The sequence below is a fragment of the Lacerta agilis genome, chromosome 4 (assembly GCF_009819535.1).
Source record: "Lacerta agilis isolate rLacAgi1 chromosome 4, rLacAgi1.pri, whole genome shotgun sequence".
NCBI classification, from domain to species: Eukaryota; Metazoa; Chordata; class Lepidosauria; order Squamata; family Lacertidae; genus Lacerta; species Lacerta agilis.
Window position 1 is genome coordinate 45945618 of NC_046315.1, and position 23311 is coordinate 45968928.

At 40.2% G+C, this 23311-nt stretch overlaps 1 long non-coding RNA gene across 1 annotated transcript; it reads right to left on the bottom strand.

Moving 5' to 3' along the window:
- Positions 1-4021: 4021 nt before the first annotated feature.
- Positions 4022-9808, bottom strand: LOC117045630. Its single transcript, XR_004426448.1, has 2 exons — positions 9683-9808; positions 4022-4332 (listed from the first exon to the last, which is right to left on the bottom strand). It is a non-coding gene; the product is annotated as an uncharacterized LOC117045630 (long non-coding RNA).
- Positions 9809-23311: the final 13503 nt, after the last annotated feature.

Genomic DNA, 23311 nt, shown 5'->3' on the forward strand with positions numbered 1-23311 from the left:
CTAAGTTTAGCCAACAAGAAGCTTTTGTTGTTGGAATCAGGATTATATATATATTTATTTATTTTAAAGAAATCCTGGTGGGAATGGATGTGTGGTAAGCATTCACTCTGGATTTGTTCCTAACCTAATAATGAGAGCGTAAGCAATGTGTATTAACAATACTCTATTAGACTATTACGTTGCTTAGAATGCAATCCTATATACCTCATGGGAACCTCAGGAACCCAGTGGCAGAGATTCATGCTCCAACACTGGGGGGTGGAGAGCAGGTGGGGACGGGGCTGGCATGTGTCCTGGGGGCATGGCTCCCAGCGTGGGTGGGGGTGCAGCCGCAATGTCACCCCACTGGGTGCTCCCCCTGCACTCCTCTTCCTCTGTCAGCCCAGGAACTTCAGTCCTGGCAGCCACTTCTCTCTTGGGCCATTGGAAGTCTCTCCATGTGTCACCCCTCACTGGCCTTGCTTTGCAACCAAAATGGTTCTGCCTACCAGGAATGTGTCCTTGAAATCTGAGAATGTCTCTTCATGGTCTGGATGGGGGATGTCTTCTTGAGAGCCAGTGTGGTGTAGTGGTTAACAGTGGAAGATTCATAATCTAGTGAACTGGGTTCGTGTCTCGGCTCCTCCACATGCAGCTGCTGGGTGACCTTGGGCTAGTCACACTTCTCTGAAGTCTCTCAGCCCCACTCACCTCACAGAGTGTTTGTTGTGGGGGAGGAAGGGAAAGGAGAATGTTAGCCGCTTTGAGACTCCTTCGGGTAGTGATAAAGCGGGATATCAAATCCAAACTCCTCCTCCTCCTCCTCTTCTTCTTCGTAGCTGAGTAAGATTGTCTTCCATAAACATGGTTTTAACAATGAGTCCATAAGTGACTGTGGAGGCCAATTCTAGACCCACACGTCTTTTCACAGTGGGGACATTGGTTCCCAGGTAGGAGTTGATCACGGTGTGGATTTGCCAAGCGTACCTTCCTCTTAGCACATTTCTCCCTTGCATTCTGAGTTCAAGTGTCTTCAAAGTCCATGACACCTTTTGGACTTTTATGAGGGACAGGGACGTCTTAGCCATTGAGGCTACTGGTGCAAGGCGCCACAGTGCCACGGCCTGAGGAGGGCGCCTGCGCCCTCCAGCCCCGTTGGCACTGCCGCTCTCGCCCCTCCACGCCCTCCGGCTGCTTGGCGGAGCACGAATTCGGCGTCCCCGTCTGCCGCACCGTGCCCTCCGGCTGCCCGCTGTGCCAGGCCCTGCCCGGGGGAGCGCGAGGAGTGCCGGAGGGATCTTCGCAGCAGGGCACCAGATTTACTTAAGACGGCCCTGATGGGATAGGTAGGGCTGTGTGGCTGTGGGCTGTGTATAGAAACTAGCTTACTGCAATTGTAGTATTTGTGTTCATTGTTCCACCCACTGCCCACCACTGGCATGTGACCTCTCCACTCCACTCGCTCTTCCCACCACTGGCATGTGACCTAAGTAAATCTAGCCATATGACATTCCAGAGCATTTTCAAGAGTATTTCAAGAAAACATGTGTGGATCTGCTTCCAGAAAGCTCCTCCCCTAGCAGGGGATATATCTTGACTGCACAGGAAAGGTGTCTGAAATTTAACTGTTTTGCACATTGTATTTTTGAATTGATGCAACCCATTCTGTGATCTCATGATAAATGGAAGAGAGAAATGTAATAACTCTGTGACCTCATGGTGAATGTTGGGTAAGAAATCAAATAAATAATGATGATTATGGTCAGTGATTTTTTCTGGGGGGACGCAGGGGGATGCATACCCCTAAACATTTTGTGAATCTAAGTTTGGCCTCATTGAGGGGCAGTATTTCAATATGAGTAGGAAAATGAGAGTACCTATAAACATTTTTAAAGAAAAAAAGCACTGATTATGGTGATAAAATGAGTTGCTTTGCATTTGTAAGTATTTGATTCAAATATCCCAATTTTGGGTGGGTGAGCAGGCAAGAAGGACGCGTCCCATTCCTCATAATGACATCTATAACCTTGTGTATATGAATCCTCCCTGGGTTTTTTTTTGTTTTGTTTTTTTTAAAAAAAAACTTTTGTGAGCAAAGGTTGTTGGATTTCATTTTGTTTTGTTCTATAGAAACCTGCTGTGATTGATGACTTGCAGTAATAAAGTGAAGCCTCCTTGAGATACCCATTTTATTAGGGCAGTAACAAGTTGTTACTTCCAAGCCGGCATTTTTGACAATTGTCCTGAAGGTGGCAATAAAACCATGAATGCTTACAAAAAATATAACTGGCCTTAAATAATACACACCACTGCTGTAGTGCAATGCTACTCGGAGTAAGTAGAGCCAGCCCAAGACATTTTGGAACCAGAGGCGGACCCAAAATTGGCTCCCCCCTCCTCAACAGTGAAGAGGAGGTGAAGGAAGATCTACCGGTACATCAGGAACAAGAGGGTGTGGGGGAAACTCGACATCAGGATCTGCTGCCCCAGTAAAACCTTCTGCTTGCGGTAGTTGTCTCCCTTGCCTCGTGGGTGGCCGGACCTAAACAAATATGTACATCAGGATCTGCTGTGCCAGTGAATCCTGCCACTTGAGGCAGTTGTCTCCCTTTGTCTCATAGGTGGGCTGCCCCTGAGTGCAAGTGATGTGTTAAGCATTCTTCTTTTTTGAACAAGAAAGAAAATAATGTCAGAGATTTGATAAGATGCGTGGTAGTAATACAACCTGATCAGTCTCTAGAAGAACCTTGCGAATAATACTGAATATAGAATGGAAATATGGGCTATGCAAGTGCTTACACAACCAAAGTATTTTACAGTGTTCTGATAATGAAAGGTAAAAGAAAGACAACATTGTTAACCAATAAATTGCCAGCGATATAATTTCCTCAGTAAATTATTCATCATTTCTCCATCAAAGAGAAATTCCAGCCTTGTCATAAAGTTCTATTGTATCCAGGTACAACTGGAGATTAATCTAGTGTTGCCTTTGTGATAGTCCAGGTATGGGCAGTCTTAGGCCCTGGGTTTAACTGCAGCCCTCTAAGCCTCTCTTATCTGTCCTTCAGAGTTCTCTTCAGGCCGTAACCTTCCCAAGTCACATCCCTCAGTAACTCTATACTCTCCTTGAGTATTTTTGTGTAACTGGAACGTGTCCCTGGACTCTTACCATGCTCCTTGGTTACCTGGTAGAGAGGGATGTGTGTGTGTGACTAAAGACAATTCTGGCATCAGTGCAAGCAAAAGGGACTAATAGGTGGAAAGCAAGGGGGGCAGGCAAAGCCATGAGACATTCACTGAATGAGCATTGTAGACTCATTGGGTCTTGGTTGTCATTGTTTGCTCCCACCCTAGTTTCCTAGCACAAAGACAAAGGCTGTATGGCTATGGCATTTTGCTTTTGAATCAGTGCAGACTATGTATTAGCTTTATTTGTGTAGTCCACACACAGTTTAACTCTATTGTATATATATATACTTTTGCCCCTGAAAAGAACGTCCTGAGAAGCTAGCTTCATTCCAAAAATAAAAGCTCATTCTTCATTACCCTGCAGTGCGTCCATTAGAAAACAGAAGTAGGTGGTCCCAGGTGACAATATATCCACACCTGCCCAATGATATCGTTGGTGGGCTTATACCAAGATTGCAACCAGCATTTCCTCTTCATTAGCCTGGGAAATGTGAAGGTGTGGATATCCTAATCAAGGGGAGGGCTTTCAAACACACATCAAGTAACCATACCTACTCTTGTATATAGCATGATGAGAATCATTCTTGTTTGAAAGTAGCATGTTGAGGACAAGCACGGACAATTCCAGATTAAGAAAAAAACTACATTTTTTGGTGCTACAAACGGGTTAGCCACCTCCAGAGTGTGGAGCAGATGTAAACCTGGCCTCTTCTTTAGTGTGCAAAAGTAATGTAAGATCTTGCCATAGCAGAATATTTGCAGAGTGCACTGCTCATTTGGAGCACAAAACAATTACAAAATATGTCTAACAGCACTTTCTGAAGATCAACCATAAAAAAATGGCGCAAGGTGGTTTACACGCTGACTCAACTTTAAGTGGAATGGTTTTTAACATTCTCCAGGAGACAGGTCTTTAGTGAAGATATACAGAGTCTATATCTGTAGATATCTGGGAACATTTTTCTTACAGTAAACTTTAGTACTGGTGAGGAGCCTTTGTGACTCAGTCCCATAATCTACAGAAAAGGGAAGCAGGGCACAGATGTGCATGGCCTCCATGCGGCTTAGCAATGCTGCATCCTTGACAAGTGCAGGGCATCCCTTGGGACGAGTGGATAGGTTAGTGTCTCCTTGATGATAATGTCTTTAGTTTGTCTGCTGAGACTGTCAATAAAAGAACCAATTAGTGCAGTATTATCATTACATGGACATCTGTATAGGAACTGGAACCGAGCCAAACGGTCATTAGATGATGACTTTCAGGTGTTATCTGGACCAGATACTGGATTAAACCTCATTTCTATAGGCCAAGTGGTATGCATTCAGAAGCAACATGAATAGTGTTCAAACAAGATAGAAAAGTCCATATATTCTATTGTCAACATAATCAAATTAAACATGCTCAGGGAAAGGGGGTAATATATCAAAGTATATTAATTCACGCAATCTCATACAGTTTAGTGGAGCACGGTTGTACAGAAAGGCCTTTCTATAGTGAGCAAAATGAGGGCTCAATTTAGAAACCCCAGCTAGCAGTTTGCAAATGTGCAATTAAAATCCTGGCTCTTGTCTAATTATAGAACACTTAAGTTAAATGATCTTAATAGACACATAATGATAGCTTTATAAACCTACTGTTACTTATAATCCAAAGTAATTTGTAGTTCACTTTAAAAAGCATCCATTAAATGCCTATTATGATCTTTATGTAATTTAAGGAGACATTTAATGAATGCTTTATAAACCTAAATAGCAATTATTCCCAAAGACAACTGGTAACCATCTAGAGAAACACAGTCATCAATGTAAATTGGCCATTCAGATGAAATTGGGGAACTAATACTTAAAGTCCATTGAACTGTATGAAAAACCAAATTGCATGTATTTTTCTTGATACAAAACCATTGTTCTTCGTGTTGTTGTTAATAGGCAAAAATGTTGGGATATCAGTTCTGACCAGTTTTGTTAATTAGATATCTGATCCACCTTTAGTCTTAATCAATCAGAAGGCCAACTCCGTGTTGAAGATGTTCCAAAAATTGTTGAGCTTTTTTAAAAAAATCTTTAGGTCATCTGCAGAGTCTCTCCAAGTGCAAAGGTTGTATCTCCTCCGATTATAACCTTAATAGTCAATCCTGAAGTAATTATCAGCATTATTAAACATGACCAGCTTGTATGGGCCAACACCCAGTTCTCCTCTGCAGCTAGCATAGTGTAAATCAGGAGCAGTTCCATTTAGCTGTCTAGGTTATTGCTCGCTCCAAAGCCCCAGCAGCAATTTGGAACTTATCCTCCCCGGGCATGACACCAAACTAAAGATTCCTAATGAAAATATAAGGATCCCATTACACCTTAACGGTGTTTTAAAACAGTCATTATGCTAAAAGTCTCCAGCCAGCAACTGCATGTTTTCATTATCATACACGTTTGACCAGATAGTCCATTAAAACCTGGGGGTGGGGTGGGGATGCTTCCTAAGGTAGTGGAATTTACAAATGGCCATTCCATCATCAAATATTGCAAGTGCTCTTGTTTGATTCTCGTCTATGACTGAATTCATCTATCAATATAAAATCTGTAGTTATGTAAAATCAATGAGCACACAGTTAATGTGGGAGGCAGTGTCATATCTATAGGCTTCTTCAGTGAGCTCAAAGCCTGATGCAGACAAAGTTAGATATGGAGCACTGAAGCCATTTTTAGCAAGAGCTGAGCTCAGGCACCCTCATAATTAGAAGAGATAAGGAATAAGGATCACCATTACCTGGTTCCACTCACCTTTCCTCTTCCTCTTCTTGCCATCTGCCTAGGATTGGACCTATGCTGCCCATGGAGGGCTGATCTGGATGCTACTTCACCATTGTGAGAGGAATGGAATAGCAATTCAAGGGTGAGTTGCAGCCCTGTTACTACAGGGTGCCCAGGGAACTCTTGCAATATTATGCTACACATGGCAAATCTGGGCTGGAGGCTGAGATCTCAGGCCTCTGATGAGAGACATGTCTGAGTAGGACAAGGAGTAGTGGTGCTTGCTGACCCTTCCCCTCCATTTCTGAGGCCAAGGGAATGAGAATCCAGGAGGACCAAGGGAGAACCACGACAGAGGCTGTGTTTAATTCTACCATGACTGGAATAGTTCTAGAGCACTACAGCCTCTTTAGCAAGCCTCCATTTTGTTCTGCATATGGGAAAGCACACATATATATATAATAGCACATATACAATGGGCAAGATCAGTCAAGAGTAGTTAGTAGTTGGTTGTCCAGAGCCAGCAGCTGCTTTGGTTGGCCCTCTCTGTCTGGCTCTAACTCCATCCATGCCTTGAAGATGCTGGAATAGTATCTTCCTGTCAACTCTCTCACACAATTGATTTTGACATTTGCCTCCCAGCAGAGGCCCTTCTATCTAGAGGCTATTGCTGTTGCTTTGAGGGGCAAGTGAGAAAGGAGTTACTAGAGCTTCAGTTTGTGTCTTTGCTGCGTGCGTTCCTCCCTTCATTTAGCTGGTATGGCAGCTGGGAGTGCCACTTAAGTGGGAAGAAGGAGACAGAGTCACCAAAGGAAGCTGAAATTTGGGCTATTCAAGAAAAAACAAAATAAAATAAAGTCCTTCTTCACACATAGTATAGTTAAAATATGAAATTTGCTTTTGCAGCATATGGTTACAGCCACTTATTTAGACACCTTTAAAATGGGATTAGACTAACTGATGGAGGAGAAAACTATCAATACCTACTAGTCATGAAGGCTATATACTATCTGCAACATGCCTCTAAATACCAGTCACAGGGGAACAGCAGTGGGAAAGGATTATTGAACTCATGTCCTGCTTGGAAATACGATGCTGGACTAGGTCTGTGGTCCGATCTAGAAAGACCATTTTGTGTTCTTACAATCTCTGTTTCTGGGTGACAGAAGCAAATGGAGAAACTGGACAATGAATTAGGGGCTCTTCCTTACAGATGAAATTAAATGGATCCAATTCACTTTTATGGCGGAAAGTGACACAACTGGAGTAAGGGAAAAATTTGTACCCTTATACTGCAATCACCAGAAGCTGTTGGTCTCCACAGTGTTCCAGAACACGATGTTCCTTTTCCCCTCACTCGTTCTGGCTTATTATTGTTAGGGGAGAAAAATCATTTTTATGGCTGATAAACCTGCAGTTTGATGACCGGAATCCCCATGTAGTGCAAGAATCACTGCTGGTGTCAGCCTTTCTGCCATAATGATGGTGTTTGGACAAGAGATATGAACAGGGACGGAAAAATGGATTGTGTATGAACAGCTAATTAAAAGTTTTAATAAGTCCACCGAAAGCTCTCTGACAACTTTGTAGACTTTCTTAAGATTGTTTACATTCATCTAAAAGAAAGCTGAAGGACAATCCCAAGAATACATCACCATGCTCTGCCTGAAACTTGTCACCTCTTCTATTTGTTATATTTTACTTGCTGTGCATTTCAAAGGAAATGAAGGGAACTCAGCTGTTGGGGCCTTAATGCAAAGATACATTTGAATTTTCTCCTGGTTTTGCAAGAACAAAACTGAAGTAACTTACACCAAGAATGTAACATGAAAGTAAGTCCCACTGGCAGGTGGATGATCATTATCTAGCAAATATTTATTTTGTGACATAAATCAAAATTTAAAATGTGAATAACACAGAAACATGTTTGTTTTTAGTGATGTCTCAGTTATGTTCAGCATCATTATACATATACAGCCAAGAAGAACAACAGGGTAGGGAAAGGACAAAACATTTCTTTGAAATCTGACAATTTATTTTTCTTACATTTTTACCCTGCTTTCTCTCATGTGCCAGAAGGCCAGAGAAGCTAACAAAGCAGAAATTCATTCTACTAATCTGTATAATAAATATTGCAACATAATTTCTAAAACCGAGAAGTAGCTCACTAGGTGGGAGGCATCTGCTATGCTACACTAGGTACCTGGCAGGTGGGTCACTTTTGGCTACCAGGATGAAGGGAGGAAGGGAAAGGTTAGGTGAATGTGGTATAAGTGCACTGCTGGTGGCAATCCAGCATTCCTGCAGATGTGCTTGAACCATGCCAAGCTTCGCAATGCCTTGCCCCTCTACTTCCCAGTAGCAAGCAATGGATATCCACCTGTCAGAAAGCTGGCGTAGCAGCTCCATCTCACTCAGTGATCTACTTCTACTGAAACCAGATACAACAGGAGTTCAAAAAAGTAAAAGACATGTTTTTAAAGAAAATCCCAGTCTTTCAAGATAACACTCACACAACACAGTCAACAGGTATACAACCTGTGTGGCTGTGTTCATAAATAGCTGACTTATGCACTCTTACAGTTGTTAGCCTGCAACATTCAACAACTATGCAGACTTTGGACCTGTGTACACAATCAGTGAAATGTTCTCTTTCATTACACTTGAGCACTGTGTAATGTGTGAACAAGCCTAGTGTCTTCATCCTTTTCTAAATATTGCAATGTTGAACATAGGTAGGTTTTCATGGAGAGAGGATTACCCTTGCAGAACCACATCTGAGAAGGCCCTGCTGTAAATACTCACAAAAGACCCATCCTGAATGGAAGAATACAGAACAGTACTGCAATGTATTTGACTACTGCAATGCATGATATTTATGGAGCCACATCTCTGATAAGGAGTACAATAATTCCAGTAGGCTCCAAATTTTTATTTGGGACTTCCTGTAGGTCAGGCACGTCCAACAGGTAGATTGTGATCTACCGGTAGATCACTGGACGTCTGTGGTATATTACTGGCTCCCCCCCCCAAGAAGCCCAACAAGTTTGGCTCCCCTAAAAAAAGCTCAAAACTTTTGCCCTGCATCCCCCCAAAACGGGGCTTTTTTCCTCCCTAAAAAGAGCTCAGCAACTTTGACCTGAACCCGAAAGAAACAGGCCTTTCTCCTTCCTCCAAAAATCTCAACGACTTTGATCTGAACCCCAAAAAAGGGGGTAGATCACTGCCAGTCTTTAACTCTGCGAGTAGATCGCAGTCTCTTGGAAGTTGGCCACCCCTGCTGTAGGTGTATATTTCCTCAGTACTTTAAAGATCATTACTGGCTTCCAGTTTATTTCCAGTCACAACTCAAATTGCTGTTGTTGTTTTAAAAAACCTTTAAAGCCTGAAATAGAACCAGGATACCTTGTCAATTCCGAAGCTGCCCATTAATTAAGATTGTCACATGAGGTCCATCCCTGGGTCACTTTCCAGAGGCTGATAGTTACAGAAAGAGAGAAAAAACCTTCTTTAGGTTGGCATCCTGCTACTAAGTTCCATCTCCCTGACAAATTTCACAGATTCCTCCTTTTAACATTAGTTGCAAATCTTGATAGTTTACTAATATTAATGAAACATCAATTGAATTGAATTAGGTTTCTCTGCTGATTTTTCGGTTTTTCATAATGTTTAACTTCTATTCATTAGTTCATTTTTTATTTTGTAAGACAGATTGAAGACTCCCAAGTGGAAAGACCTGGTTATTTGAATGAATTCCTTCACAGACCTGTCAGATGATAAGCATCTCAGGATGAGGCCCTTCCAATTGTTCCACACCCTGCTGGAGTACATCTGAGAGCAACCAGGGAGAGGGCTTCTTCTGCTGTGAGGCCTAGTCTGTAGAACAATCTCCTTCCTGAAATAAGGCAGACACAAACTGCTAAATATATATTGCCTCATGAAAATGCATTCATTCACTCAACTTTTGTGGCCTTATAGGCGGAGGCGTAGCAAGGTCAGGTGGTACCCGGTGCGAATTTTTTTTTTTTGTCACCTCCCACATTGCAATTTTTGGCAATGTTGAGTTGTTGAGTTTTATTTAGGGAGGGTACTCCAAAGTTTTTGAGCTTTTTTAAAAGGAAGGCAAGGCGGCGCTTGCATCCCCGGTGGGCGGATTTTCGGGATTGGCGCAATCGTCGTCGTGAAAGTCTGCCCGATGATCTCACAAATACACCCGACTGCCCGGATCACGAAAATCTAATCGCCGGTTGCATAAAACCGCCTGCCGGGGATGCGAGTGCTGCATGCCAGTGGGGTGCCAGGCTGATCGCCAGGCCTATTTGCACAATCAGAGAGAGGATTTTCAAAATGACAAACATGCCAATCGCAAAAATCTGGAATTTTGTCACCCCCCTAGGCAGGACACCTGGGGGGGGGGCTCACCCTTTTTCAACGCTTGTGCTTATAGGTACCCATTTGTCTTGCCTTTTAATTCCTAGGTCATCCTGACTATTGTTCACTTCAGGCTCTGGATATGGCTGCCCATAGTGCCAGCCTTTGGCTCTGACACTATTCTTCACTCTTCAGCTTGCACAATTGTGAGAAGATGTATGATTAGGATGAGATATGCCAAACATACTGATAACAAAGAAATATTCTATAAGTCATAACCCTATGCCAACATCATAGCAAATTTCAGAAGTTCTAATAGGCACATAAGCTGCCATAAATGGTTATGATCAATGAGCTGATCAAATTAAAATCTAATATTTAACTCACTGGTGGATTCAGTGGTTCCCCCCCAAAAAAAACAAAGTCATTTGCCTACATAATGCTTTTTCAAAGACTCACATTTGACACTAGAATGGATCACATTTGCATTATTTTAAATATTACTTTGAATTAAAAATACTATTTTCTGTTTTAAATAGCAGTGGATTTGATACAGGCCCCTTGCAGTGGGTTGTTGGGTCAAAAGTGATAAGATTAATTAGCAAAGTGTTCAGCCAGTTCCTTTTATGTCAAAGGATATAATTAAAGTGGCAAGGAATAATATAATTTATCAGTTGAGTCATGCTGGATGATTATGATCTGCATAATTTAAACATAACAGTAGGCCATGCTGCTCACTGCTGGCAATACAGCAAAACTTGCTAAAGCTACCTATTGATGTACTTTCATTACCATCTTATCCAAATTTATTGTGTGGCTGGATTGGGAAAATGTTTACTGCATGAAGAATGCATTAAAATTCCAGAATTAGAGAACAATTGTGCTGATGAAGCTAAAGGGCATACTTAATTATTTAGAAAACAATTTTCATAATATTTCTAAAATAGAGAGGGAGGGTTTTTTGGGAACACGTGTCATCTTGAACTTTTTGTAAATTCTGGAACTTTATCAAGTATTCACTGTAATATGCTTTTTCCCCACTATAGGTATGGCTGCACTTATTACTTGGTTAAGCTAAGTGGGAAGTGACCCTAATTAACATACCTCTGTTCTATGGCTTGGATCTAGAATAAGAGAATCACAGGATGGTTTCCAGTGCTGTGGTTCCACTTGCACAACAGATGTCCCCTTTCTTCTGCTCTGCAGCAACTGTGCACCCTTGGGAAACTCTCTGGAGCAGATGAAGGTGCATGGAGGGCGGAACCCCATTTCATGAGTGCAACTCCATACACTCATTGCTGGATGCAATTTGTAGGGTTGTATTCAATGTAGCACTAAGCAAGCTGTTCTGTCAGCACAATGATTTTTTTCTTGTGTAATGGTACAATTCTCCTCTCTTCTCCCTGTGCACCCCTACATCTGTTCTTGTTAAAGTTACAAGCACAAAAATACAAAATGCAAGAAAATACAAAAAGCAGCTGGAAAATCCAACTTTCTTAAAAACTTAGGAACCAGAAACTGTAAACAAACAAACAAACAGCACCCTCCTGACCCAAACCCAAACACAATTTGGAGCAGATTTGGGGACAGCACAGAAAGTGTGTGTGTGTGTGTGTACATACACACACATACATGCATTAATGATACATTATTTGCGTGTTCAGACCCAGAGACCTCCCCCCTAAATAAACACACATTTGACTCAAATTTTAGTTTTGGTTTTTGGCAGAATTTAGGCCACAAATTTATAGATTACAGAAAAGTGAGTGGTTGCATAGGCTCTAGAGAGCCAGTGTGGTGTAGTGGTTAAGAGTGGTAGACTCATAATCTGGTGAGCCGGGTTCGTGTCTCCGCTCCTCCACATGCAGCTGCTCTTCTTGTTAAAGTTACAAGCACAAAAATACAAAATGTAAGAAAATACAAAAAGCAACTGGAAAACCCCACTTTCTTAAAAACTTAGGAACTAGAAATTGTCAACAAACAAACAAACAAACAAACAAACAAGTCTCTCAGCCCCACTCACCTCACAGAGTGTTTGTTGTGGGGGAGGAAGGGAAAGCAGAATGTTAGCGGCTTTGAGACCCCTTTGGGTAGTGATAAAGCGGGATATCAAATCCAAACTACTCTTCTTCTTCTTCTTCTTCTTCTTCTTCTCTGGTTCAACTAGCTCCCTGCACCCTTGCAGGTAGCGCTGACCCAGAGCTCTATCATAGGTCAGCCAAGGGTGAACACCTGAGGTAGGTGAAAAGCCCGAGAACAGACTATGTCCACTCCCCAGATGCTCCCCTGGACTCAGGCACAGGCACAACCCCCTCTTGGGGGTTGACCAAACCAAGTTGAGTCCCTGGATTCCTTTAACGGAATACCCTTCACATAGGGATGGCGAGAGCCTTCTCCCATCCCTATCACCTGAACCAGAGCCTATCCACAACCTTACAAGTTGTGACAATTTGCTACGTGGGAGACGAAACCCAAATGGCAACAGCCAATCAGCCAAGTGGAGAAAAGTCCTGCCGTGCCCCTGTCCCAATGACAGACAACACATGACCGCATTGCAAGGTCAATCGCAAAATGCCCTAAAAATAGGGAGAGGTAGGCAGGTGTTCCGATGCACAAGCTGAAAGAGGAAGCTCTGGGTCATGTGCATAGGTATATATAGGCCCCTCGATCAATTTAGACTACACACCATTGGCCAGATTAAACCCAGAAATGAGGGACCTACCAATCAGGTGTTGTGGCTATCCAATAGATCCACCCACAACCAAGAGGTCAGTCTCCAGTTCTCACCGCAACACATGCCCTCTTTTAGGGAGGACACGATTTAGAACAAAAACCTACTGTCAAACTAAATATGACCTTTTTTAAATTTTAAGCATTTAAATGTATCCTCACCAATTGATTCACCATTGTAGACATTTCTAGTGGCCATGACTGCCACGTCTAGTGGCAAAAAATATATCTTCCATTCTTTGTGCTAAGTCAATCCACACATATGGCTTTTTCCAAATGGCAACTACTGCAACATGGAACAATTTCAAGTGGCCTCTACACATATTGTAGACTAAGGATGGGAAACTGGTGGCCCTCCAGATACTATTGGACTACAACTGCATTCTCCCACACCTGATGGAAGTTGGTGTCCAACAACATCTGCAGAGCCACAAATTCTCTTTTACTTTCATGGGCCCTTGCCCTGAAATCAGATTGTGAAAAGCACTAGACAAATGCCAACATACCCTATGTTTTATGTCACTCATCTACTCTAACGATCTATAATCTATGTATCTAACATCTATCTATCATCTATTTCTTTCTTTCTTTCTTTCTTTCTTTCTTTCTTTTTATATCTATCTATCTATCATCTATCTATCTATCTATGTATCTATCATCTATCTATATATCTATATCTATATCTAAATCTAAATCTAAATCTATCTTATTTTCAGCCAATGTAACAACAATAGCTTATTCATTGTTTCACTTGTATCACTGATATTCTTCTCCATTAGGAAAGGGGTTAAATGTTTTAAGACAACCCTTTAAAATTAAAAAAAACAACACTTCCATTTATATATTTTCTTCTCTAAAACAAGGACTGGTTTTAAAAAGTCATGCAGAATATTTATTCTGAATGCAGACAATAATTTTTTACTGGGGAAAATAAACTTTCCTTGAGATATTTGTGGATGGTCAATAAATCATTTAATCTACTTGAGTTTATTTTGCACAATAATGTCCAACCAACATGGGGATATGCCTAAATCTTCTATTGACAAATAGTAAACTCTCTCATTAAACTTAATCCATTGTACTGCAAATGTCACTCCCTCAAGCGTTGCTTCCAATCAATATCTCTTACTCTCTGCTACCCTGCCAGATAAGATACAGTTTACATACAGAGTATTAGCTCTGGTTCCATTAGAAGATAATAGCACACACATTGAAATCCTCAGGGAGCTTACAATGGAATAAAAACACCCAATCTGACAGCCACTAAGTCCCCCCTCTCTTTGGAAAGGTATAGCAATCGTAGGGAGGGGGGAACTGTTAGGTTTCTCTCTAAAGATATCTCCTTTTGCCTCTCATGTCCCAGTTGTACAACATGGTTTTGTGTGTCCTCATAATACAAAGAAATGGCATTGTTGAAGCTTCTCGCTTGATATATGAGCAATATATTGTGCTCCACTAGATTATGAGGATCATGATAAGGGCAAAAAGGACTTCTCTTGAAAAACTGAAAATTAAACCATTTGTTACACATCTCCTTTTCTTTTTTCATTTCTAACAACAATTCCTTTAGGCAAGAGGTGCATATAACAGATGCTGTAGCCAAACGGCACTTTCAGATTAATTGTATAATGTTGTAATCCTTGCCTGTATACTGTTTGTCTTCAATGAAGTTATTTAAATTATCAAATGCAAAACAGAGAAAACACTGTTTCAAAGCTAACATGGGTCAGACAATAAAAACAGCGAAGAAAATAAAATAAAATATTGCTTTCAGCTGAAGTTTTGTGAGGAGGAAGGTCAAAACTGGATGAACTTAATTATAGTTGCATTAGGGTTCTTATTTACATAAAGCCAAATGTTTTACAAAAAGTTTAGGTAGCTAATAAACACACTTCACTTATGGCTACAATCCAAAGCATAATTACTAGGAAATATATCCCATTAAATTCAGGGGACTTCTGTGTAAACCTTTATATAATTTATAACACACTGTATACATGTACTTCTTTTTTGCAAGGCTGCATAAGAAGTCACTGAAAATGTCAGCAGCACAAAAGAGATCAAACCAAGGTTGCTAAAAAGCAACAACAGGGCTTGTTGTTACTTCTGTTCTTCATCACCCACGTAAAAAGTTCTTACTGGCTTCCTGAAAGCAGAACTCTCTGTTTCTGCTATTTCTCTTCCACAAAAACAAGCAGCTCTTAATGGCCTTCTCAAAAGAGCCTTTTTGGTCCTGATTCCATATGTTTGCTGCTTTAGTACATGTGGACACTTATTTTCAGTGGATTAAGTCTGTGCAGCCAAAGGAATACATATACTGTGTAAATTTACTTCTTCCATTGATATCAGTGGGAAGCTCACTGATGCAAAAAATCCTATACTTGTAAGAAATTATGGGTTCAGACTGCATTAATATAGTAAAGCAACTTGCTGATAGCATTAATAACAGTAGATTGTGAGATTTTTTTAAAAAAAAAAGTTTGAGGGATATTCCATAGACTCTGTTCGTAAATGCATGCTGTTACACTGATAGAATATGAGCATCAGCTTTTGGAAAATCCTGGAGTGGGTAAGGGTTTTCCACTGTAATGTTTGAGGGTTTTGTTTTGGTGAAACTGCTGCCATATAAGATAGACTATAGCTACTGTAGATCTATTAAAGAAAATAATTAAATATTTTAGATGAAGGCATTGATTTATTGTATTTAGAAGTTAGAAAATAAAATATGAAGCAGCATTGGATAGTCTGGATTAGGGAAAACACTGAGGGATTTTAAGGTTTGTTAAAAGTGTTTCAATAGGAGAATGGTGGGAGGGGTTTATATTACCCAAATTACAGCTGAATATCACTTTATGAATTCTTTTGTAGGAAATTAGGAAGTTCTGTCAGAGAAGATGTTAAAAGTAGTTGCAAGGTTTTAGAGAAGATTTCCTTGGCAGGTTTGCACAAGTTCCTTTATGATATATTTCTAGAAGAGATTTGGATATACAGTATTATGAGGTGAATAATCAAATCACTAAAAATGGATGCTCAGTGGGTAAACATTAACAGATTGATGTTACGTTGGAAAGAGACACTGAGATGCCATTGGAGTCAGTCCTGGGTCAGCACTCTGGCTCTTAAATCAATGACGGATGAAGTCATGTACTTAGCAAAATTGTGACTGATGTAAAAGAGTAGAATAGTATAAATTGTGTTAGGTGGTGAGCAAAAAATTCAAAATGATCTGAAACTGCCAAGCTGGGTTCATAATGAAATAAAATCTGACAAGGACAAATGAAAAGTGTTACACATAGGAAAGAAGAATCATGTGCAAGGGTATAGAGTGAAAGATTACTTGTGGACAGAATCATTGCTTTAAAGAACCCAAAACATTTCTGAGGAGAAGCACACAAAAATATGCCACAGTAAGCTATGTTTAAAGCAGTATGCCCTTTAAGACCCGCCAAGCAGCAATGCAACTTGGCTTGACACTGGACAATCCAAGGAGAATATGGACAGGCGAGCATCACATACCCAGCTCATATAATAATAATCGCACCACTTGACTTGGCACTGATGAATCCTTTGAGTGCAATGTTATGTTCTGGACACCACAAATCAAGGTGGATGCATAAAAAAATGGAATTGGATTCTGATAAGTCTTTAAGAGTAAGAAGTTGTGCTTATTATGAAGCATATAAGGAATAGGAGAGTACTGTTGCACTCAAAACTGCCTTGCAGGCTTCCATAGGCATCTGGTAAGCCATTGTGATCCAGCAGGGATAACCCATTCCCACCACCCTTCTGAGTAATACCCCTCCCCACTCTCTCACTATATATAAGGGTCTGGTGACTTCTGTTTCAGTGTATCTGAAGAAGTGTGCATGCACGCAAAAGCTCATACCAAGAACAGACTTAGTTGGTCTGTAAGGTGCTACTGGAAGGAATTTTTTTTATTTTTTATTTTGTTTTGACTATGGCAGAAGACCAACACGGCTACCTACCTGTAACTGATCTAAAATAGGTGAGTGAGCTTCCTTGGAAATATCTTGAATAAATTTTCCAATGTTAAAATATTGAAATAATAATTTTGGCTTCCTTGATTTGAGCTTTATGAGTCCTTTATTGTAATAATATTTCATTCCTTTTTCAATATAGAAAGTTACATTTGTTACTCAGCAATTATATTCCAATTCAGTAAGACTAAAGACTTTTTTTATAAGCTTCCATCTTATCTAATTTCACCCTCTTGTAGTATTCCTATTCACTCATTTCCATTTCCCAAATATAGGCTGAAAGCAAGCATTTGCCTCTCCCTTTGTTACCTTAAGGGACACAGGTGGCGCTGTGGTCTAAACCACAGAGCCTAGGGCTTGCCGATCAGAAGGTCAGCTGTTTGAATCCCCGCAACAAGGTGAGCTCCTGTTGCTCACTCCCAGCTCCTGTAGTTCGAAAGCACATCAAAGTGCAAGTAGATAAATAAGTGCTGCTCCAGCAGGAAGGTAAACAGCGTTTCTGTGCACTGCTCTGGTTCGCCAGCAGTGGCTTAGTCATGCTGGCCACATGACCTGTAAGCTGTACACCGGCTCCCTCAGCCAATAATGAGTGCCTCCACCCCAGAGTCGTCCATGACTGGACCTAATGGTCAGGAGTCCCTTTACCTTTACCTTTGTTACCTTAAAGACCCATACTTAGAGAGCCATTCATTACCAAGAAACTTGCTATTCCAGCAATTGGCTCATTGTTGGATCCAGGAATTAGAAAGAATTCAAGCACACAGCCTAACCTTCCCACTCCCAAACTCACAACACTATGTACATTTACTTAGAAGAAAGTCCCACTGAACTCCAGGTAAACATGCACAGGGCTACAGCCTTGATTCCCCAATTTTCATGCAAAACGTTGTCTTTATTCTCCCCTTACTCCACTTCCATATTTTATGGAAAGTTCTGAAGGGGGGTTGGGGGAAGAAGCATCTGAGAAGATAAATGGCTAATCTTGGCATATTATGCTTAAGAGTGAGGAGAATAGCAAGCACTGAAAAGGGCTAAACAATGTTCCTTTTTGAATAAATACTCCTGATTGATATTTGCTGCAGTAGGCCAGGTATTATAAAACATGATTAGGTCTGGCGTACTACTGATGTATTATAGATGGAGGGAAAGTTAATGGCATAGTTAGCCTGGGCTTGCTTGCCTTTCTTTTCTCATTTTCTAAGCTGCAGTGGCATAGCCTTTAGCCAATAACAGCAACTCCCTACTGAGCTTGCATTAAATTGAACAGATGAATGGCAGCATTTTAAAGCAGATCTGATAACCCATACATGTTGGGAAGGGTTTAAAGTGGCCACATTGAACAGAGAAAACTACTGGGCACTTGGGGATTGCCATATTTTTCTGGAAAAAAAAGAAAAGAAGAGAAAATATGTTTAGAGATCAATTGTACCATATTTGAAGGGGGTTGGGTGGAAATCAAATAGGCAGAAAAGTGTTCGATATCTTATTATCAACAGCAGCCAGCAGAGAGGGATGAAGCCGAGGTGAGAGGTATGGATGGTGTCATGTAAACTGGCTGGGGCTGATGGGAGTTGTAGTCCAAAATATCTGGATGACACTAGGCTGGAGAAAGCTGGTATTAAGACAACACTTTCCCAGCATTGCTCCAACCCTGTGTGGCATTTGTATGCCCCAAAATGGAAGAAAGACTAATTGTTACGACTGCATTCTTCTAAATAATAGCCACATATCTAGGGGATGTCAGTAATAGCCACAAAGACTGTTTAGTGGGGTGGAACCTTCTTCAAATTGATGCCCTTTAGCAACAACAGCCTCAGTTGATTCAGTGTGACCTTGTTGCACTACTCTTAGCTGCAGCCCACTTGAAGGTTGCAATCCACTGAAAAACAACAGAATTGTCCATGCAAGACTGGCTGCATTGCAACATCACCCCATATGGGAGAAAGTAAAGCACATAACTACATCAAGGATGTAACATTTTAGTACTGGATGAAAAATAACATCATAGAGATAATGGTCAACAAGATGGGAAGAAATGTCAGCACATCAGTGTACCTTTTGGATCACATAGCAACCAAAGGAGCTGCCTTCCCCTGATCCCTAACCTCTCACTCTATAGCTTTATTCTGGTTTCTTTCCATCTCTGCATGACACATGACATTCATTGTCATTGCACAGCCCATGCTTGTTCTCAACTGCTTTTTCATTCTGAAATTGTTCCGAAGGTGCACTTGGATTTTATCAATATTGATCTCCTTGTTTATATTTTAGCATGATAGTCAAATTCCTGATCATAGGGATCTGATTATGCAAGAACGGATAGATTTCACGAGTTCAAGAATGCTTTGTTTGCACCTAGTGTCAAAGTTATTTCGATGCATGTATTATGTACCATCTAAAAATGCATAACTATGCAATCATTTTTTCCCCCTCTCCAGGGTGCTGTGCTAAATACAGTGGGATAGACCATAAGACAAATGGTAGTGTGATGCAGAATTCTATGCTATTTCCAAGTGTGATTAAATTGGATATGTGTATCAAAATTTGGAATAGGAACACAAGTCTTTTAATTTTTTAAATTTCATTTAGACATAAGACATGCAGCAGTTACATAAAATGATAATCAAACAACAGTATATGCTCAGATAAACATTTCTGATTATATTGACAAAGTTGTGTTATAAACCGTACTTTTCCGTTTATAAGACTATGGTTTTTTTTTACTCTAAAATAATGTTCAAAATCTGGGCTCGTCTTATACACAGATATCATCTCCTCCATTTTCTTAAATCAGAGTCCCCAAAATAGGGAACGTCTTATGTATGGGGGTGAGTTATAGATGGAAACTATGGTATATATGAATATATAATAATTATTACAGATATGGAATTATGTATAATAACAACATTTATGCTTAAATTGTTGACCATTAGTAAAAGGTATTTTGTTTCAATAACAATTTTAATTTATGAGGATTTATAGGAATTTTTAAAGATCAAGAGAGAAAATGGGAAATGAACACATATACTTCATGCATTTCAAACTGTGCTGAATACTGTTCTGCCATATGCCTCATTATTCGTATAATCAATAAAGTCACACCAAACTGCATAAAATTTGTCGTGCTTCTTTTGGCCTCTTGCTACTTTTAATTTTTCTGTCAGTTTTTCCAATAATGCTGTTTGTCAAATTGCATTATACTATTGCTCAATAGTCAATACTTACAATGATTTCCACATCCTGGCAATGGTAGTTCTTGCAGCGGTCAATAGATGTGTTTCTAATTTGTAACATCCAAATTAGACTGTACAAATTTAACTATACATATTAAGTAGAGCTAGTCCTGTGGTCATGGAAACTGTTTACCTTGTAATTAAGGATATTTCTGTGAATATATTTCCCCGAGCCCGAAACCTATTTATTTTTGGACACTCCCACCACATGTGCTGATATGTCCCTATGATGTGGCATCCTCTCCAACAGATGCAAGAACAGTTTTGTTTTATAATAGCTAGGCATCCAGGTGTTACATGCCAGCCATGTACAATTTTAAGGGCTCTTTCTCTTGTTGTTGCCAATATAGATTTATATGGTGCTTTTTAAAAAAACAACAACCTGGGAGTTTGTTAAAAAGGACCTAGTAGCCATGATATTTCAATATTTCCCAGTTGAATTTTCATCTCCTCAACAGTAAGTGGTCATCCATCTTCGTAAAAAAATCTTTCAAATAATAACATTTTTCATCTTTCCACAAATCTATATTATAAGCTCTGTATTTATTTTTTAAAACCAGGTGGAACTGTATGGAAAAAATTATCAGAAACCTGGGGCCAAGACCTCTGCCCGGTTTTTCCAAATTTTGAAAGTTGTAAGTGTGGATAGATTTGTAAGCCAGTGTAAAGAGTGGAGTTTGTTTTTTTTCTTGTTTCGTTTTCAAGTATTTCTTTTGTAGGGACACCATCTATTTCCAAGTTCTCTGATGTGCTCCATTGAGTTCCCTTATTACCAGACATTAAGTCTGTCATGTGACTAAGTAAATAAGCATTATAATAACTGTTTAAATTTGGGATTTCACAACTTCCTACAGTTGAGTACAAGTACAGTAAAGGTTTTTTAATGCATGGTTTATCTGATTAAAATACGATTTTGTTAAGTTTTCTGTGCCATTTGGACACAAGCAAATCTTTCTGCAATCTCGGCTCAGTCATTTAGTACAACTTGGTAGATGAGCCAAGACCACATTGTTGTTGGAGAAATTCATGGCATTATGTCCCTCCCTCATGTAGTTCATTCAAATAGTTTGGGGGGTGGGGAACATTTTCCACTTGGCAGGCTGCATTCTTACCTCCCTCTACCTCAATGGGCCACTTTGACAGGTGGGTGGGGTTGCCCACCTGTTATTCACCTACTGGGTCTAATTAGGATGATAGGCCAGAGGTTCCCCACTTCTGAAATAGATCATAAGCATATGAATGGGATGCTAATTCAAATGGTTACTATAAAGCAGGCATAGGCAAACTCGGGACTACAACTCCCATCATCCCTAACCACTGGTCCTGTTAGCTAGGGATGATGGGAGTTGTAGTCCCAAAACATCTGGAGGGCTGAGTTTGCCTATGCCTGCTATACAGTATAGATCTGCTCAGATTTAGCCAGCTATTGGTCTTGAGAATGCAAATTTCTTTTGCAATCTGGTCTTGATGTTTCAGTCTGTATATACATAGCTAAGGTGAAATTTAAATACGGCTTTTTCATACCAGTAAGCATTTTAAAGTAATGTTCAGGTTTATGATTTAAAAAAAGAGTTTCATCATCTGTGTTTTGTTTTTTATGTACTGCTCAGAAATGAAAATGATTCAACAGTATATAAATGTTTTATATATGATGTTTCTTTCTAACTCAGTAATTCCACCTAACAAATAAAGTGTGTCTAGTATAAAAAAATGGCACTGCTCCTGAATTGGCCCACAGGCCAGCATCTGGCATGGGAAGCTAGTCAGATGGAGAGACTTAAGTATGTCTTGCTCTGTGCTGGATTGCAGTCATTTTTGCAGGCGAAGTCCCCTAGTAGAGGTACTAGTGATGCACTTCAACAATTCAAAGGATCATTTTCTCTTTCTCTTTTTTCTTCTCAAGGAACTGCTAAGAGATCTAATAGCTCCTTGAGGCTTACAAGAAAAAGGATACACCCCAGGAGGTCCTCTTGGGTTTCTTCCATCAGGTCAGTTATATATCCTATTTGTGGAGAAAGACACAGCAGCCTCATGGTGCAACTGCTGTGTGCGCCACGATACTTCCTTGATTGATGGCAGGTAACAAAATACTTAAAAGCAGGGAGCAGAAAGGAAATATGTCCTTTCAAAATCCTTGCCATCTTTCTGCTATGTGTACCTGCAACTTTGAAACTTTTTATCTTTTTTCCATAATTTTTTATTGAAACTTTTTCATCATGCCATACAATAAAAAACAAACTAATCTAAATGAAAACAAAAAAGGGAGAAAATAAAATGTAAAGTCCTCTCTCAATGGTAGATCTTAACCCTTGTCTCACAAAGGAGTGGATCCTCCCACCTCTCACCTGGGGGTGAGCTTCCCTTTCTTCTCCCAGCTATCCACCCTGGGAGCTCTTCCCTTTCCTGTGTCCTTCACCAACCATCCACCACCTTCAAGTGTGTACAATCCCCACAGTTATGTCGAATAGAGGACACATGGAAAAAAAGGAAAGAAAGGAAAAAGAGAAGTAAGGGAAGGAAGATAAGAATAATAAAACAATATTCCATAGTTATTTACTTATTTTATACTTATTAATTCACACATAGTTCCATATCTTCTGATCACATTTCCTGTTGGCTCTGATTTTCAATCCATTTTTTCTTTTTAAAAAATATCCTTCCATTTCCGCTTCTTCCATTCTTTTTCCAGGAGATTCGCCAGAGGCTTGGTAGCTTTTTCTTCTGAATATTTTCCAAATTGTACAAAGAATGCTTTCTCTCTGCTTGCTCAGGAGGTCCCTTAATCTTTCTTTAAATGGCTTCATTTCACTCCTCCAACATAATAGCTCTGCCATTTGGCTGTTTCATTCCTCTAGGCACCGGTATGAAGATCTTCTCCATTTCCTCATCTACGGCCTACAATTTTGCCATTCCAATCTCTCCTTTATCAATATTGTTCTCCACAGGTTTTATGTCTTCCTTCTCTGGTCCATTTGCATCCACAATTTTATCAATCTCAGCTCTGATCTCTTTTAGTTGCTCATCCAATAGTTGCTGTAAGATGCCAACTCTTATGGGAGTGTC